This window comes from Neopelma chrysocephalum, unplaced genomic scaffold (assembly GCF_003984885.1).
Source record: "Neopelma chrysocephalum unplaced genomic scaffold, ASM398488v2 Primary Assembly neopelma1_124, whole genome shotgun sequence".
Lineage (NCBI taxonomy): Eukaryota > Metazoa > Chordata > Aves > Passeriformes > Pipridae > Neopelma > Neopelma chrysocephalum.
This window is the reverse complement of record NW_020897786.1, coordinates 2,412,184-2,423,719: the sequence shown is the minus strand read 5'-3', so window position 1 is coordinate 2,423,719 and position 11,536 is coordinate 2,412,184.

The window sequence follows — 11,536 nt, the reverse complement described above, 5'->3', positions numbered from 1 at the left end:
GGAGCTGGAGGCAGGAGCTGGAGGCAGGAGCTGGAGGCAGGAGCTGGCTCTGCCTGCCTGCAGGAGCTGCTGCCATTTTGTGTCTCACTCCACTCAGACTGTGTGATGAATTGCTGTGCTTTGCTTCTTGGGGAGGCTTTATAGTCTTCTTTTCTTTGTCACTGTCTTTAACTTGAAATAAAAGTCAGGGACGAATGAGGGGTTTGTGCTGAGTGTGGGGCAGTGTAACAGTGGTGACAGGTGCTCTCCATTTCTTGGACAATGGGCACAGCTTCACACCATAAGCCATTTTTATCCAGGGCTTGGACTTTTCTTGCTGTAGTATTTATCAGTTACCTATTTGCTACATTGCAAATCCCTTTCTTCTGCAAGATACTTTTCTGTGCTGCCAGATCTCTGCTCTGCCAGCCTCTCGGTTGGGGCAGCTTGCTGAGAGCCTGCACCTCCCATGGTTGGCCCCCAGCCTTTGCCCAGGAGGGACTCAGGTGGGAATGGAGTAACACAGAGTGTTGAAGTCAAGATTAAGATGTACTGGGTGACAGATACATCCTGAAATCACGTGGATGTGTCCCTTAGGACAGTGGCGCAGTGGGAGATGGCAGGAGCAGGAGGGATGGTGCTCTGAGGGCAGAGTGCAGAGCCCTCCAAAATCCCAGGTGTGGCAGGCAGGACTGCTGGGGGTCAGGTGCTTTGCCTGTGTTTTGAGGTGAGCTGACACTTTGCACTGTTCCCTGTACCATGTAGAGAATGCTGTGTAAAACAGCATTGCTGTCCCAGGCAGGCAAGTGACAGGAGGGCAGAATTTAGGGGACTGCAGGGGTGGCCTGACCTGGAGCTTATCTGCACTCTCCCTGCAGGGATAAAACTAAAACCTCTGGGGAAATGTCAAACAGCAATTGCTAGAGAACATGATGCTGGGAAAGAATTCAACCCTTGCCCCATAGACTCATTCCAAAACATATATTAAAGGTTACCCAGACAACCTTAATACCTCCAGAAATGTGACCTTGAAAACCACCTAGAGAGCAAGGAACTAGCAGATGGTCTCAGCTGCTGGCTGAGAGTGGTGCCCACAGAGTAACGTGCTTTAGCCCTCAGTTGGTTTCATTCACTCAACTGGCATCAGGTTCAGCTCAGAGACTTATTGCCCCTTGGGGGGGGGAGGGGTCTGTTGAGCCATTGATGCAGCATTGAAATATTTATTTCATAAGCAGCCACCAGGGAAACTAAATTTCCAAGCAAGCCAGCCCTGTGGGGGTACTCCTGAAAGGACACCTGAAGCAAATGTTGAGCTCCATGAAAAGCATTTTTTTGGTGATTATTTTATTGCACTGGGACCCAGGATGCAAAGCTGCCTGTTGCAGGAGTGCCTGCCTTCCTCTGGAAGGCAACAGCTAGTCCCTGGGCCAGGGACTTGCAATCTAATTTAAATATGTGGAAGTGGAACTGGGAAACTAAATCATCCCCAAAACATTCCTCAAACAGCAAAGACCTGAATTCTTTCTAGGGACCAGACTGAAACACCTGTGAGAATTCTATGCCTAAAATATTATTGTTTAGGGCATTGCCTTCACAAGGAAGGAAAACTGTAGAAAAATAGCACCACTTTCAAACCCTCCTCAAACCACTTGTGGTTCATCTGCCTCAGGCTTTCCAGAGGTCTGCCCTGCTCCATGAGCTCCTCTGGGGCACAGCAGGCTCATCCAGGGGTCACTGGGTTAGGGTCTGGGAGACAGGAACCAAGAGCCTGGTGTGTGGACATCCACAACCCCCTGTTTGTGGCCTGTCTTTATGGCTTCATCAATGAGAAACTCTTAGGAGTCCCTGGGACCAACCCCACATCATCATTCCCGCAGGAGAGGGACAATGGGGTCCCTCCACCCAGTTTGGTCTTGTATTAAAGAACTAAGTTAAAGCAGGAGTCAGACTGCAGGGGCTGCTCTGGGCTGACTGATGACAGTGCCATGGACAGCCAGGAGGGCTGAGGTCTGTCCTTGTGCTCTTGCTCACCTCTGAGGTCTTGGCAACCCATTAACCATGGCTTGCTTACTGTTGGGACATGGTGAAAAGGACTGGAAGCTGTTGGAAAGCAAAGCTTCTATTGAAATAGGCAATTGAAATGCTCAAGTGGTGACTTTTTCATGCCTACATGTTTCAGGGGCACTTGTAAGAGCACTATTTAAATTTAAAAGAAAGAAGAGTGAGATTTCTAATCTATTATTCATTCATGAAACATTATTTCAGCGTAAAATAAAATATTTTCCTTTTTCACCTCATTCTTAATACACTCTCTCCTCTCTTGCTCTCTCCCCCCCCTTCCCTCCACTTCACAGTGCTCCAGGGAACAGTATGTATGAAATTATTTTGTAAAATCCAATAAAAATTTTAATCAGGTCAACATCATTACAGGAAAGGAAAGTGATGGAGCTTTCCTGATGCATTAAAAAAAAAAAAAAAAGAAAAAAAAAGGCATGTAAAGGAAAAAAAAAAGATGTAAACATGCAGTTGTAAAAAGAGGAGCCCAGAGCTGCACACCCAGACACCATGCAGTGCCTCCTGCTCATCCTGTCTCCATGGAGCACAGTCTCACTTTCAGCCACGCACATGACAAGTGCATGCACGTGTCTCTCATCCCCTTGCACGTACACCAAACATATTCCAAAGTAGGGAATCACAGGATACCCTGAGTGGGAAGGCACCCACAAGGATCATTGAAGTCCAACTCCTGGCCCTGAATAGGACATCTCAACAATCCCAGGTCGTGCCTGAGAGTGTTGTCCAAACACTCCTTGAGCTCTGGCAGGCTCCGGGCTGTGACCACTGCCCTGGAGAACCCATTGCAATGCCTGACCACCCTCTGGGTGAAAAACCTTTTCCTAATATCCAACCTAAACCTTCCCTGGCACAGCTCCAGCGTTCCCTTGGGTCTTGTCTATGGTCACAGAGAGCAGAAATCAGTGCCTTCCCCTCTGCTGCCCTTGTGCAGAAGCTGCAGACCCTGATGAGGTCTGACCTCAGTCTCCTCTTTTCCAGGCTGGACAAACCCAGTGACCTCAGCCACTCCTCATATGGCTTTGCCTCTAGACCCTTCACCATCTTTGTAGCCCTCCTTTGGACACTTTCTAATAGCTTTAGGCATGTAAAAGTCTTTGGTTAGCACCCTTTAGGAGAACACCCACCTCTGCCTGGAGGTCTTTATGGACCCTTAGGTCCATAGGTCTTAATATGGTCTTTAAACAGTGGTTGGTAAAGCTAGTTGTGTGGTGACTCCCCTTTTTAATCCCTGTCTCTCTGATTACCACGGAGGGGAATAAAAAGCCCTGGTAGCACACGGTCATGCTCTGAGGATTTGCATAGTGCATTAAGGCTTGCTAAGATCTCCTTCCTAGCCTGACATTTACAGAAACTGCAGCTGCTGAGGCTCCTCTCCATCTTCCCTCTTTCAGATTAAATGTGAACTTCTAAATCTGCCAGGAGGAGCGGAGGGAAGGATGGGGAATGTAACTGCCTCGCTCCGACCTTGGTTTGTTGCCATCGTCCGAAACAGAGAGCCAGGCCAAGTGATAGGAGTGATTGATGTGTGTGCAGGTCAGCACCCCTGCAGGAGAGGAGCAGACATACCAAGCCCTTAAAGTAATATACTGTTGACTTCAAGGGATTTGCAAAAGCCTCCAGGAGTGAATGCTTGGAATAATGTATTTTTACCATCGAGTTCCTTGGAAGAGTGCAGGAGGGGCTGGCTGCCTATCACACCCTTCCCCACCAAGGTCAAGGTGGTGGTTGTGGATGAGAATGGAGCTCTGGAGATGAGCACCATCCTCTGAGGAGTGCAGCCATGGAGGGGGGAACATAATTCCTGAGATCAACACAGCTACTGGTAGGGATGCCCATCTCTCCAATGGTGGGACTTCTCCCATGGAGTGCTGCCTTCCTCAGGGAAGCAGGGACCAGTGGAGCAACCATGAGTCCTTGTGCTTTTCTAATTCTGCTGGGATATAGAATTGTCCTGGAGGGCTGGGAATGTTTTTGATACAGTTCAGAGAAGCAGGGATGGGGGCTTTACCTCTTGGGGAAGAGGGTGCCCTATGTTTTCAAGCTGGAGACAATTGAGGTTGAGTGGTGGTTGAGCTTACTGAGAGGGTGGCAGGAGTAGAGCAGTGACTGGCAGGGCCACAAGCTGCCCTAAAAAAGATGAATGAATCCTATCCTGGGGCACAAGGTGCCTGTGGGGACTATCCCTAGCAAGGGTAAATCACACAGGTTTTTCTGGTGACAGCACTGACTTACATCAGGCTTGGAGCATGGAAGTGTTCAAGGCCAGGCTGGACAGGGCTTGGAGCAACCCAGTCTAGGGGAAGGTGGGGGGTTGTTGGAACAAGTTGGTGTTTAAAGTCCTTTACAACCCAAACCAGCCTGTGATTTTATGTGTTGCAATTCATCACCTCAGCTGTCCCCTCTGTGCAGTGGTGTCCCTCTGCATGGGGGTGTCCTGTGTGCCTTGTAGGAACGTGTGGCTGGGCCCACGAGCTGGAGCCTCCACTCTCTGCTGGCAGATGGGTTAAAATAGGAGTTGAAACATTCAGTGCTTTGGAAAGAAAAATAAACTCCTAGGCAAGTGCCAACTGAGGCAGCCATTTTGGCAGAGTACTGTGGTGCAGGGGGATGGGGTAACAGCCTCCTGGTCCATGGGAACATCCATAAGTGGAAGCAGCCCTGGTCCAGGCTGTCTGCACTCGCAGCCCACCCAGCAGCGCCCGGGCTGTGCGGTCGGGGGCAGGCAGAAGGCACCCTGCCCACGGCACACGGGCTGGCACCTCTCCTCCTCCCTGTGATATTTCTTTGCCACCCTCTGAGTACACACGCACACGCATCATACGGCTCTGACGTTATTCTCCTTTGGTTGTTGCGAAGGACTCAAAAATGTCCATTTTAGGTTTTTTATATTTTGGGAGCCAGACTGAAAAATCTTTTCATGGTCAGTGACAAGCAGCTTATGGGAAACAGATGAACAATACTGCCAGGAATTTCTCTTATTTGCTCCCTGTGTTTAAAATATAAAGTTAGAAAGGGAAGGGGGGAAAAAAAATAAAGTTTTTTAGGCTGAATTCCAGTTGAGTGCTGTGAGATGATCTCTGCAGCTCTCCCTGTAAGGATGCAGAACTCAGATGGTAGAAGTAGGCATAGAAAGCTTGGCTGGGTACAGAGTTGACTTGGAGTGAGGCCCTGCTTCCCTGCTGGAAAGTTGCTGATCCTCTTAAAGGGTTTGGTCGTTCCTGGAGCCCAGAAAGAAATGACAAGCGCACCCTGAGGCCAGTGGCTGTGGGAATCTCTTCATGGTGGACCCATCCAGGCCTGGTGGCTCTTTGCAGAGGAGACCATGTCCCTCTGATCTTCCCACTGCGGAGGACTGATCAGCTTCCAGGCAGGCTGGCGGGGACAGAGCACTTGGTGAGCACCCTCAGCCACCACTGCTGCCTGCAGCAGGGCTGTCCTGCCTGGCTGTCACCTTTCCCAGAGTTATAGATGTGGCTCCGTAGGTCCTACAGGATCAGTGCCTGTACCTGCCCGGTCCCAGCAGCTGGATCTGATTCTGAAGCCCTGTGCTGCTGCCTGCAGGTCTGTGCTGGTTGTGTCCGTAGGCAAAAGCCGTGCCCGAAGGTGGGAAGGGAGAGCTGCAGCTCCCTGTAATAGATGGCAAGAGGGACTGATGGCCCAAGTGGTAAATAAATCTTGTGGGCTGGGTGATATAACAAAGCACTTGACCTTTGCCCTGGTGGTTTATTTTGTAATCAGTGCCCGGCGATTGATTTATGGGATAATCAATCTTTCTCCCTTCCTCTGGCCTTGGCGTTGCCTGCGCCATGGTCCTTGCTTTTGAGTGATGACTCCAGGCTACAAATAGCGCCCAGGGACGAGGCTGCCTACCCCTGCCCCCTTCGCTTCCCCATGCCCAGCTCGGGAGCAGATGTGCTGTTTGCAGCCCCACCTACCCAATGAATGTTTATTAAGTTGCTCTTTGGCAGGGGCAGTCCTCTCTGCCTTGCCAATCTGCAGCGCTCCTGGTCTGACGATTGGCTTCCCAGCACCTCAGTTTATAACTCCTGCAACAAATTGTCCTGAATGAAAGGCTTTCCTGCCTTGTGATAGATATCCCTCACATAAATTGAGGCTGTGAGCATCCTTGCTCTTCCCAGGGATGCTCTGCACTGGGAAGCTGCAGTTGGAGCAGTGAGGCCTCTGTGGGGGTAGAATTGAGGCCCAGGAGATGCTCATTCCTGGTGTGTTCGTAGCATGGCTGTGAGTTCCAGGGCTTCAGGCACAGGGCGAAGCCAAGAGCTGCTCAGTAACGTGCAAGTAACTTCCTCCCCAGCTATAATGCCAAATTTTTCATGTTTGTGCTGTAATTCTTCTTTCTCTTCCACTGGCTTGTGTCTTCTCTACTCGGCACTGTCCCACCTGACACCTTGATGCAGCTGAGGGGGCAGGTAGAGGGGAAGGACCATGGTGTCCCTTGGGATGAGGCTACTGAGGATGGGGGCTACATCCTCCTCTGCCCCCCAGTAAATGTGTTCTTGCTGGGCCCTAGTTCCCCTCTGCTGCCTGCCTGAGAGGCTGGCAGGATCCTCACTGCTCTGGTAGCTGCTGTGTGGCCAAGGCTGCCTGAGCGATTGACAGAGACCTCAGAGGGATCTCATAAATATGGTATTGGGAGGAAAGAACAAGTGAGGGAGCTCAGCATGTAGCGGGTCTGTGATGGGGAGCAGGTTCACCCAGTCAGCGATAGCCTGAGGAAGGCATCCAAGTGTCAATTCCAGCAGCAGAGTGTCTGTGATAAGCCAGGGAGACACAAGCAGAGGAGGAAAGCTCTGAACCTCACCAGGCTTTACTGGGGCGGAGACAGCAGGGCCAAGGCTCTGAGTTCCTGAAAAGCTCTGGGAAATGCTTCCCAATTTGGATAGCATTAAATTTGGGCTCAGATTTCTATCAGAGGCCCATCCTACCAATGTGTGCTTACTGAGACCTGCGTGTCCCCCACCTGCCCTGAGGATATGATGTCATGTACCTTGCTTTGGGCAACCATGGTGATGTGGTGGTAACAGGAGAGCTGCCTACGCTGATGGGGACCCATGGGACAGACCAAGGGGAGCTCTGGTAGATACAAAGTGCTCTGAGCAGGAGGCTGCTGGGAAAACAGAGCCCCAGCCCTTTGGAATGTAGGGCCAGTTCTGTGTGTGATTACCTCCATAATCTTGAAGAGATTCTGTAAGGGATGTGGGGCTGGACTGGCTGTGATCATTCTAGTGATGGCACCTTTTCTCTAAGGTGTTTTTAAACATCTCTTTCTTCCTTATGGAAAGTCTTTACTTATATCTGTTCTTACCCTTATCTTATTTAAGTCCATTCCTTCTTGTAATGCATCATCCTTGGTTAGCCTTAAAGGTTGGTAAGCCCTGAGGGAAGAGAGGAAAGAATTATAACATCTGAGGGACTAAAGGTTTGATTTGGATGCAACCATATTTATTCAGTGGCAAATTACATCTTCAATCAAACCAATGCAAATCAGGCTCCCAGTTCAGTCTATTTGTTTGGACTTAGTGAGTGCAGGGGGATTCATTATTTCTTGTGCTTCCTTCCATCCCACTAAGTTCCTTTGCGCATGTACGGACTTGCACACGCTTGTCTGTAAAACCCTCTTCCCCCAGGGTGATGTGCTGTTGGGAATGTGTACCCGATGATCTCTGGGTGTGGGTAGAGCCTGTATCCCTTGGGAAAGCAGGAGAAAAACACCAGTTTGTGCCCTGGATGTGAGCACTTTGTGCACCAGGATGGTGCACAAGGAAGGGAAGTGCTCCTCAGAGCTGCAATTAGAGCTCTGAATAATTCAGTTTTTCAATGTGGTGTCTGAAGTAGAACAGTTAGAATAATGTCTCTAGGAGACTGACAGTGATCCCTTTCTCTTCACACACACCCCGAGGAAGAAACAAACCATGAAAATCCATTTGATTTGTTTGGGGTCATTTCATTTTGCTTCTTGTTTGTGCATGCTGGCTTGCTTCCTCAGTGAAAAGTGCTCTCTTTCAGAAATGTCTAGGAAAAAAAAGTCAGGTCTAAAATTTTCATTTTCACTTCTTTTTCTGAGGTTTGTCTCCAAATTTGACCTGTATGTCTTTGGGTTGAAACCTGCATTTTAGGGGCGAGAGGTAAGAATTGGAAAGATAAATCCATCGCTTTTATAAACAATTTCCCTTGCCTTCATCCTAGTCTGCCCCAGACATCTCTATGCCTGTCCCTGGCTGAGCCTGCTGTGAAATCCCTGTAGGTCCTTCTCCTGTACCTCATTCCCTGTGAGAGGGCTGGGGACTTGTCCAAGCCCTGAGTTGTGCCATGGGCAAGCCATCCATCCCCTGCTGCGGCCACGCTGAGTTGGAACACGCCGGCTCCCAGCACATGGGTAGGACACAGCCCAAATATGAAAGCAGCAATCTGATTTCCCCCGGGCAGAGGGAGGCTTCTTCCCTTGTAATTGTCCTTTGTTTCTGGAATAGCCATGACAGTGTTTTCAGAGAAGAACCCTCTTGTGGGTTTGTGTTTGATCTGCTCTGATGCGCCGAGGCAGCGGGGAGGTGAGTGGGTGCCTGCCGCGTCCTGCAGCACTCCCGAGCTCCCAGATGTACATGTCCCTCACACACCCTGATCCTGCACTGACCCACACTGCTAAATTCAATAAAACTTGACCAGTAAAGCTCAGAAGAAGTCTGCAAGGTGTGGGCTGAAGGTGGTAAACTCTTCGAGTCTGGAGGTGCCTTTATGCTGTATGTGTGTCGTGAGGGATTTTTGTTCCTGCTTGCAGCCTCCTGTTATCCTTGCCTACCAAGTCCAATCTGGATTCACTGCACAGAACATTTTGAGCTGAAAACAGCTCAAAGCACCTCCTGGAAATGGTAGGAAAAATTTCCATGCGAAGAATAATGAGCGGTGAGCGCAGAGGATAGACGCGGCGGGAATTCCTTGCTCCTAGAAAGTTGCTCTGAGCCTCCAGAAACCTTGGAGGATTTAATACATGGGTCTGGGTTTGTTGTTTTTGTTCAATCTTGAATTGGGTCAAAAAGCTTTGCATTTTTTTTTGGAACCCAAACTGTGCACGGTATTATCTCAGAAACTCTGCAGCTGCTGTGTGCCTGGTGCTTCCCCAGCTGCCAGGGCAGCTCACGTTTTTGGGACTGTCTCCTTGGGGTTGGTGTTGTCTGGCAACGATGCATCTCTCAAAGATATGTTGAAGCAGTGCCAGGGAGGATGGCAGGGAGGGCTGGAGGCAGGGAGGCTCATAACCAGTACAATACACATGAGGCTGAGATGTTTGCCCTGGTGAAGAACCTGCTGGTATGGGCAGGGTGGTGGGTTAGACAAGTCTGGCTTTCATGGATGGGCACAGATCTCCAGCTGATGGACCCTGGCTCCTCCCTCATCCCCAGGTTGTCTCCTGGCAGAAGCAGAGCTGAGAGTTTGCAGCCTTTCCCCTGACTGTCAGCAAAGCCTACCATGAACACCAGGACCTGCATACAACCAGCTCTGAGCTGGCCTGTGGCAGCAGAGAAAAGATCTCTCAAGCATCAAATGATGCTGCCCGTGTTTTCAGAGAGGCACGTGGCCCCTGGTGCCAGCTAGTTGTCCAGTTCCCTGGACCCATCTCTCTTTTCCAGGGACCTTGCTTACTTTAGGCAAGAGGAGCTCATTTCCAAGCTCCTTGTCTCTGTCCCAAGTAGCCCAGAAGTTGTTTATCTTCTGTAGATTCTCTGCCTTGTAAATATTTGCATGTAAAGCCAGAGTTATAGGCCATGTTATTTATGTGGAGGAAATGGATATTTAAGGCTACTCCACTTTGTTATTGCCCACATTATTTCTGGGAGGCCAGACCCCTTTTTATAGGGGAGCTGCTGCCATTACCAGGATTTCAGAGCTGGCTGGTTTAGGGCTTTAGCTCCTGATGCCTCTCATCTGGTGCCTGTGGGAGGCTTGGCTGAGCTTGCAGGTGGGGGTGCAGTGAATTTTTCCATGCACTGTGATTCCCTACCTCTTTCCCCTTTGATCTTCCCTTCCCAGACAGATCTGTTTTTCTTCCCTTCTGCCTTAGACCTCATCAGCTCTCACCCACTCCTTTCTTGCCCCCATTTCCCAGAGCTTTTTGGACATGCTGTCGAAGACTGCTGGCTGTTTCTGGTCCTCTGGTTCAAGCACAGGGCTGGCCCCATGCCCTGCTTTCCCGGATGCTGATAAGCTCTCCTTGGCAACAGCAGAACATTTCCCTCCTCCTGATCCCTCATCCTGCAGACCTCTTGGAGACCTGTCCTCCCTTGGCAACCCAAATTGCCTTTCCTGGTTTTCTGTCTGCCTCTTCATTTGTCTTGTCTGTCTGAAGATCTTTATCATGCCAGCAGATGATTGGGTTAAGGAACAGCTCCCCAAGCCTGGTCCTCTGCCTGGGCCTGGATCTCGGCATCCATGTGCAAGCACCCCGTGGTTGCCTGAAGGTTACTGCTCCAAGGGCCAGCGTGGTGGTGCCTGTGGAGGTGCCTGTGCTGCCCTGCCTCATTCCCCTGCCTCGGGTTGCTAAGGTACAGCTGAAACTCTCATCTGGAGTGTCATCGTCTCACGGCTCAATTCCTTCAACATCCTTTTCTCTGGTCTTGACAAATGCAATCTTCTCCCACTCCTGCCTGTTCAGAGCTGTGCTGCAAGGATCGTTTTCTGTGCCTGTCATTTTGCTTGTGTCACCCATGCTTTACTTGCTTTTGCTGGTTCCTGCTGGCAAACAGCAGTTACCTGTCTCTGCTCTCCAGCCCTTTCACAGTTTTCTTTGCTGTTAACCTCGTAGTCCCTCTCCACACGTGGTTTCTCACTGTCAGTCAGCCTCCAGTGACAGCCTCTGCCAGTGCTCACTGCGTCTCCCAGCTCTCTGCTTTCTGCTCCAGAACCTCCCGCTCAAAGATGAGCTCCTGGATGCACCCTGCAGAAATGTGTCCCTGCCCTTCACCCCTCCTGTGCCAGCCTCTGTCCCAGATTGGTGATGAGGGCTTGGGCACAAGTGTGGGAAGTGCCTCTCTGTCAGGCAGGGACCCTGTTTTCTCCTGCTGGTTCTTCTCAGCTTCTGCTTAGGCTGAAGACCTTCAGGGCAGGGCTTTTTCTTAATAGTGGTTGCCTAAAGAAATACAGATATGTGAGACCCTCTTGGCTCCATGCCTGTGTGATGTGTGGTGCCATGCTTTAGGAGAGCAGTGGTGAATTCAAGCTGAATTTGGCAGGCTGGGTGGAGATGTTATGTCCCTCCAGCTTTGGTGAAAAGTGGTGTCTGAATATCGGAAAGGGACCTTCTCTGGCACCAGAGATGGAGGCTGGGTTTGTACAGCTCAGTTCTGATGGGGGGCAGATTGAGCCCCTGCCCCACCTTGCTTGCTGCCTGCTCCATCATGCCTGGAGCTGGCCCAGGGGAGCTTCCCTGGCCCTGAACCTTGCCGGTGAACCTCCCTGGACACCCCGG